The sequence below is a fragment of the Zootermopsis nevadensis genome, unplaced genomic scaffold (assembly GCF_977971745.1).
Source record: "Zootermopsis nevadensis isolate Lab colony 2312 unplaced genomic scaffold, Znev_1.0 Znev_ptg000022l, whole genome shotgun sequence".
Classification (NCBI taxonomy): Eukaryota; Metazoa; Arthropoda; class Insecta; order Blattodea; family Termopsidae; genus Zootermopsis; species Zootermopsis nevadensis.
The window spans coordinates 2352701-2359447 of record NW_028259154.1 but is presented as its reverse complement, the minus strand read 5'-3'; the positions used below and the strand labels follow the sequence as shown (position 1 = coordinate 2359447).

General features: G+C 38.4%; 2 non-coding genes across 2 annotated transcripts; both read left to right on the top strand.

Moving 5' to 3' along the window:
- The first annotated feature begins 2104 nt into the window (after positions 1–2104).
- TRNAS-AGA (transfer RNA serine (anticodon AGA)) lies at positions 2105–2186 on the top strand. Its single transcript has one exon. It is a non-coding gene; the product is annotated as a tRNA-Ser (tRNA).
- Positions 2187–3670: 1484 nt separating this feature from the next.
- TRNAS-UGA (transfer RNA serine (anticodon UGA)) lies at positions 3671–3752 on the top strand. The gene has a single exon. It is a non-coding gene; the product is annotated as a tRNA-Ser (tRNA).
- The last annotated feature ends 2995 nt before the right edge of the window (positions 3753–6747 follow it).

The window sequence follows — 6747 nt, the reverse complement described above, 5'->3', positions numbered from 1 at the left end:
GGCCCCCCGCGTCAAGGCCTATCAGTCCAGTTTACGTATTTCTTTCAAAAGAAGGAAAATGAAACTACTTTCTGTGCAGTATTTTAAAATGGGCAAAACTGTACCATTTTATAAAACAGAAGAAATCAGTCTCTTAAAGAGTGAACAAATTATGACAATTTTTTTCTAATCTGAATCAATATGTGGAGATAAACCAAGCTGACACGTGCTCTGATTGAAAGTGAATTTCGTTACGGAATAAGCCTTTCTATCCGTGGACTTTAAAACGTCTGACGTGTAACTCTGAAAATCGATATCTCGTTGGCACCAAGTTTCTCGTCCTAACGAGACGAAGTTTCGTGTTGACGTCGGCAGATTCCAGTCCTGTGGTCAGCTGCTGAGTCCGTCCTGCTTCCGCTGTATCGATCAGCAAACAGAGGCTGACCGAGAAGTGAATTAAGATGCCCTCTCTCTGCTTGAGAACTGGCTTGACCTGAAAATGCCAACATAAATGGAAATGAGCGTTTGAAGAAGTTAATCTGATTGCTCCGGGTGGTAAATACAGGCAAATAAGAGGCAACTCCGCATCTCAAACCTTAATGCACGAGTAATTTGAATATCCTAATTTTCTGCTCAATAAAAATTTCGGTATTTCCACTCGTCCCTTCAGTTTTGTGGTCAAGACAGTAGGCATTTGTCAGAGTCAGGATGAGATAGATGCTCCGCCCATGAAATCCTCCTTGTTCTCATCATGAATCACCTCATTACGTAATTATCTAAATTCTCTTTTATTCCGAATTTAATTAATGAAACTTTAATTTCCTTCTGGCGTTCGAAAAATTAAACTTTACAGTAATGCTAAGGGTTTGTTCGATTCTATCCTAGCGTCTTGGTATCCTGTGCATTATATCGGCAAAACATAATCACATGTACGGCAGTGAATTCCAGTTATTATCCCACTTAATACTGGATAATAATAATGACCTTTTAGCATGAGGACTCGTACAAATGAAATGACCATGCACAAAACACTTGCAGATACAATCATTAAAAATCAACCTAACTGAATGTATATCAGAAGGAAGTTGGCAAAAGAAGGACACATTTTCCTTCCGCATTATACGTAGGTCACATAAAAATATCAAAACCTAATTACGAACTGCGTGCCAATATTTACACACGGCTTGTATATCGGAATACGCCCTTCATTACTGGAGTATTGTATCTGCCAATTTGTTTCCGCTTGTGTTTCGACTCCAAGAATAAAATGCTTCCTCGACGTTTGATTTTGCACAACACATTTTCCAGCGGATCCATCCGTATACATGTATATATCGCCATTAGCCCGCGTGATTAGGTTCATTAACCTCCTTCCTTTCTGTGACTTAATTAATACCCATATTATTTCATACTTCTGTAAGAACGATCACGTGATTTGGTCCCACCCCCATTTAATTTCGAAGATTCTGTTCTTCCGGTTTTGATATCGTGACGTAACTGTGCGTTCAGTTTATGCGTCCCCAAGTCCACGTCACAAGAAACACATCTCTCTTTCACCTGTCAATGCCTTCAGCACTCTGCATAATAGAATGTACGACGGAACACGTGCATTTTAGAGTCCGGGTGTACTTATCGCCTAAATCACTTTCCGGTATAATACGGGATGATATCTCGTTGAACGTTAAATATTTTACGTAATACTGAAAGCAGAATTGCAAATAAGTGGCACTTAATAGTACGAAATATATTTTGGATTTTCGTAAAATTTCGTGTGAATATTACGCCACTGAAAGCTAGCTCAGACTCCTCCAGCTTAGTGTTTAACGGAACGTGTTTCAGGAGCAAAAATGTTAACATAACCCATCTCTTCACAATTGTATTTATTATAAAACTGTGTTTCATCTTCTGAAAGTAAGAAGTTGTGCATTAAAGCACACTGGAATGTTAATAAATATCCATTTGTCCGGAAGATAAAGATGATAGCATGCGTTATGTACGCAAGAGCAAACATATTTGTTTTGAAAACGGTACAACAGAAATGTTCTGAGGCTCACAAATCTGCGAAGAAGTAGACCGACATGCTTTCTTCTGATCTTAAGTTCTGCAGCTGAGTGTCTAGATACGAGCAGTCGTGGCCGAGTGGTTAAGGCGTCTGACTAGAAATCAGATTCCCTCTGGGAGCGTAGGTTCGAGTCCTACCGACTGCGAATAATATTTTTTTTTTTTGAATCGATGGCAAAGTATTGAATCATTACTGCCACAATTGAATAATTTGAAGTTATCGTAAGTTTCTGTTACTATATACGCGCTTAGTGTGAAATTGATATTTTTATTGTAGAAAATATGGTTCATACTCTCAATTGCAAATGAACGGATAACACGCTGATTAATTGTTCTATATTTTAGATATTAACAGAATTTTAAACAAGAGTCGAGTAATTTATTTATTATGTAGAATTATTCACATTACGCTTTTAAGAAATCCAGAACTATCACGATTTTTGGACTCGAATTAAACCGACTGCAATTTAGACAGTGTTCGAAATTCTCCAAGCATTTATAATGATCAATGTAGGAAAGCATGGCTTCCTTTTGCTTGTAGCAGTATTCATTTATTTAAACGACGTTCTTTCAGTTGGTCAGACCAATTATAGCGTCGGATGAAATTTGTAAAGAAGCGGTCGTGGCCTAATTTAAGGTAGTCATGGCATCTGCTCAGTGGGACTGAGGAAAATCACAGTTAGCCCCAGTCAGTACAACCGATCTCCGGGCCGAGATAGTGTCAGCGCGTGTTTGCATAAATTATTCTGTTACATGACGAATGGCGCTCAGACTGTACCAGAACTTGTTTTCTGCAGTGAATTTTGAGAAGGGTTGCAAGTACTACCAAACACTGTTCCTCTGTTGGTAGATAGGATTTGTAGAATTTTATTGTTTTGGTAACGTAGTTTCAGATCGCCTTGCATCTGACGTTTTTCCCCAACTCTTTTCGACACTGAGGCAGAGACGGGACCAAAAAGTTCCTTTTCGCTTAGAATGTTTATCGACTACATTTTGTGTTTCCTTCAACGCTTCGAGTTATCTTTCGATTTGCATGCGTACTGCCTACTTCGCCTTACGATTACGTAATATCGGAAAATACAAAATATTACATTTGTGACATTTAAAATGCTATTATGGTTAATGTGTCTTCCCTGGAAACACTGAGCCTGAATTGTTTAAAACGCTCCTTATATTTATAAAAGGACTGATTTTCTTATTCCTTTTAATTTATAGTAATAAATTAGTTGTAAATTCAGCTTTAATCTATGTTTTAGTTCGCCTAGTAAACTGACCCTTGCATTTTCCATAATATTATCCATACTTTGCTGTGAAGAAAGACCCTTCAACCTCCTTTTCATCGTAGCTGTGTCCTACGCACGTACAAGGATAAATGTGAAATCACTAACAGCAGATCGTCCTTAATGCAAACAGCTTACCCCATCAACTAACAATGCTATGAAGGCGGCCAAGATTAATTTATTAGTAATTAAGAAACTACAGGCTGTTGGAGGGTAATCAGCAAATCAATACAGGTTCTTAAGTCTGGCTGACGTTCTATCCATGGGTATACTACCGGTAATTAAAAAACGGTATCCTGTTGTGCACAAAAGTAATATTTTTTATATAAATATTGAGAGGGTCGGTACGAGCAGTCGTGGCCGAGTGGTTCAGGCGTCTGTTTTGAAATCAGATTCTCTCTGGGAGCATAGGTTCGAGTCCCACCGACTGCGATTTTTTTTTTTTGAATCGATGGCAAAGTATTGAATCATTACTGCCAGAATTGAATAATTTGAAGTTATCGTAAGTTTCTGTTACTATATACGCGCTTAGTGTGAAATTGGTATTTTATTGTAGAAAATATGGTTCATACTCTCAATTGCAAATGAATGGATAACACGCGGATTAATTGTTCTATATTTCAGATATTAACAGCATTTTAAACAAAAGTCGAGTAATTTATTTATTATGTAGAATTATTAACAATACGCTTTTAAGAAATCCAGAACTATCACGATTGGGTATACTACCGGTAATTAAAAAAAGGTATCCTGTTGTGCAACAAAATAATATTTTTTCATAAATACCGACATCTCACCTATGTGATTATTTCAATTTTCGAAATTAGATGTTTTGCGCTACGTGTTTCGACAATTCGTGTGTTCAGACACAGCACATGAAAGACGCAGGCACGCGGACCGGCACCTCCCCCCCCCCCCCAGATTAACTCTGAGTAAGAGGAATAAGAATAAGAAGAAACGCGAAGATTGTGCTTTCTTTATGATTTCCTATGAAAACGTGATTTGGGTACGTAACATTTGCATAAAACAGAGATACGTGACAGGAGGGAGACAAATTAAACCAGGCTAATTGTTTAATGGGACATTTAGTGCTCTGGTAGGAGCATCAGATAAGTCAGTTGTGTGGTTTTGCGCTGTACCGGAGGAAAGGCACTGCTGTCGAGAGAAAGCGTAACCCTGATACTGCGGCCAAAAGCACGACAACGTGGCTGTTCTCCCTCCGTCCCCCCCCCCCCCAATTGCTATAACTTCTGTATTTAATTATCTTCTATTATCATGGACTACAGAAATTAACTGCATTAGAGAAGTTTTCTTTTTTTCTAAACTTTACTCGTCGAGAGAAGGCTTTTCAGATTTTTATTAGTCTGCATTGTGTATAAAGTGCTTTATTCTCATTACGTAAAATCTAGAAAGGACGCTTTCATTACTTTTCTGGATAGAAGTTTAAAGTTTTTAATTGAAGAGATATAACATAATCAAGTCTTCTGCTTAGTAAGGGGATCGGTTATCTACAGGGGAAGCGTTTTTTTAAAAAAAAAACCTAGTGCAGACCGCTTCTCGGGCTCACTCATCCTGGAATCAAATGGGGCAAAGCGGCCGGGGCTTTAAGCTAACCGCTCACCTTCACTGGTCTCCTGACTGGCAGGCCCCGAACTTCGCTTTCATTCACCTTACGTGTTTTTATCCGGGACAGAGACAGAATTAGATAGCCTACTTCGTAAGACAAAAGTGTATTGTAGGTCTAAAGTCAATGGAGATTACGCGTTTCCAAAATCCGTTCGTTTGGAATTCCCATTCGTCGAAGGAACTCGTCTGCGTCCAGACTTATTCCACGTATACCTGCAGTTACCATGGAGACAAGCAACAGCTTGGAAACTGTACAACTTTCTTTAGATAGCAAACAAACAGGATAGGATAGGTGAGGGGATTTTTGTTTAAACTGCTCTGATGATGATGATGATTTGGATTTTTGCGCCGTATAGACTTGTTGGTGGTAGTAGCCAGCGTTTCGGACAACCCTGAGTATGAAGACAGTAAGATTCTCCGAATCCCTGGCATCCACCAACAAGTCTACATGGCGCCAAAACCCAGAACAATATCGCCATCGGATACGTTTAGAGAAACGAGCAATGGATTTTCCCTTAAGAATTACACTGTAATATATTTAAAATTTAGGCTTAAGCGTTAATAACCTATAATTTTTATGTTACGTGTCAATTATTTTAATGACTAGTCATTTTTAAGGAAATGGCATAAGAATGTTATGGAGTTTCGCGGAGAAAATTACACGATTTGAAGCATTTTAATGGTATTTCTTATGGCAAAACTTACAAAACTCTAAATGTTGAGGTTATATTCGTCGTCTTTAACTTTTTCGGAAGCACGTACTAATGGGCAGTATGACCACTTATGTACAGATCTCAATTCTTAATCAAAGATTCTCTCAACCTCTCAATATTGCAGCTTGTGGTTGCAAGCACTTCACAGAGAGAGTGCGCGCAGTTCCTTGTTATAAGCAGAAAATTGTGGGTTCAAGTGAGACTTACATCGTCATTCCGATAGTTAAAACATTTTCAACAGAAATTTGTGGAGCTAACAGTAACTGCAGAATTCTGGTTGCAAGAGACGTTTCTGAGTGCATTTAGGACGTTGATAATAATTTTCTGTATTTTGACAGTCTAAGAGCGTGATGTGTGTTGTATGGACGTATATATGTGTCATGTATAAGTTTCTACGCATGAGAGATAGTTGTTTAAATGCCCTTCAAAATATACAAGTTATCTATCGTGAAGTGATAGGGCACTTTTGAATTATGGAGTGTCATGTGTGTTAAAGCAAGCAGTCACAATCTTTTTTAAGTCACAAGGCCAAAACCTACGCGCAAAGTCGGAGTTAACTTACAATTCCTGAAGGAATGTTCTCTTTTGCTGGTTATTAAAACGTAGAATTCTGTGCGCAGAGAGTGAGAACTCATTATATTGCAAGGTTAGGTCATGGAGAATTCTATTTCATCAGCACGTGAGGTTTGTATGGTGCGGTAATTGAAAGAATGATACCAAAACAAGGACTCCGTTGTGCCTACACGAATATTAAATCTTTTTCCTGAATAGGTACTCTCAGAAATATCTATATTAACTACAAATGACGACCAAAGACAATTAAAATCAATTTTGTCTTACGAATTGTGCACCTTAAAAGAGTTCTTGGGTTCTGTCAACACGTGTTCCCTTCAGGCTCTCTTCCTCTGAGCTGAAGACAAAAACAAATGAAATGCAGTACGCAAAACGTAACTATAATTTTACCTGATGTTTAATTAGGTCGTGAAATCCGATCTTGCATCTGGAAGGACGAACACAGATTAATGGTGTTTGGGAAGAGGATGCTAAAAGAATGTCTGGACCTTATATCGTAGTGGCCTGGCACCGTA